We start from the raw sequence: 1,306 nt of genomic DNA, 5'->3' as shown, positions 1-1,306 counted from the left end.
CAGGCACACACCACCACACCTGACTAATTCTTTCTTAAAGTTTTGTAGAGATGGGGTGTACTTTGTCACCCAGGCTTGTCTCAAACTCTTGGGCTTAAGAAATCCTCCCACCTTGGCCTTACAAAGTATTGGGATTGCAAGCATGAGCCACCATGCCTGGCCTCTTTAACCTGGTGAGTTCTACAGCATTCATGAGCTTCATTGACTGAGATTATTTAAGATGAATTTTCATCTGCTAGATGTTACTTTTCACTGTTTTTCACCAAAATGAGGTTATTAAGAAAATCTCCAATCTCATCTGTCTTTGTTTTGTGCTGCCATAACAGAATACCTGATACTGAGTGACATATAAATAACAAAAATTTATTTCTCACAGCTCTGGAGGCTGGGAAATCCAAGATTAAGATGCTAGAAGGTTACAACCTGGAGTTTCTGCTTCCAAGATGGTGACTTGAACCCTGAAACGTTAATCCATTCAGGGCACAGCTTTCATCAGCTAAACACCTCCCAGGAGGTCCCACTTTCCAACCCTGCAGCATTGGGGATTACATTTTCAACACCTGAATTCTGGGGGACATGTTCATAGCATAGCACCTCCATTACATGATATAAAAAGCTACTTAAGAATTCTGACTGACAGATTTATGATGTATTTTCTGAGTTGTAATTTAGGGTATCAAATGGAAACAAAACAAAGACTTAGTTGGGTTACATGGAGTATGTAGTTGTGCTGGAAGTGATTAAATGCCAAGGTTGTGCTTTTCGGTGGTAGTTTGAGTTATTCTGATTGCACCAGTTTTCATATTCATTTTGAAGAAAATATACAAAATACGGTAACAAATAGTCCTGGTTCTTATGAAAAAAGAAAAGGGGAGAGAGAGGACGGGGAGACCCGGCTGAAGGAAAATACCTGCTCTGTATATATCCTAGGATTAGTTACTCCTGCCTAGTAAGTCAAGCTCTCTGAAACTCTTTAAGAACAAGGGCCTAGATCTCATTGGCAAGTTACAGAAAATACAGAGAATAGAGAATATGCTAAATGTCAGGAGATTATAAGCAGCCAAATATAAAACACGGGTAATTCTATAGGAGAAATAGCCCCACAGTTTCTTCAACAAATAAATAGCATGACAAGAGGGAGGGGGCTAATATGTATCAAAAGAGACATCAGAGCCACATGAACCAAATGCAATGCATAAACCTTATTTGGATCCTGATTCTAATAAGCTAACTCTAAGATATTTTTTATACAATTTGATAATCATATTAATAATTTTAAAAATTGTATTAGGTGTGATAATGGTTT

The sequence above is a fragment of the Mandrillus leucophaeus genome, unplaced genomic scaffold, assembly GCF_000951045.1.
Source record: "Mandrillus leucophaeus isolate KB7577 unplaced genomic scaffold, Mleu.le_1.0 Scaffold421, whole genome shotgun sequence".
Lineage (NCBI taxonomy): Eukaryota > Metazoa > Chordata > Mammalia > Primates > Cercopithecidae > Mandrillus > Mandrillus leucophaeus.
The sequence above is the reverse complement of the archived record's forward strand: the minus strand, read 5'-3'. Positions refer to the sequence as shown.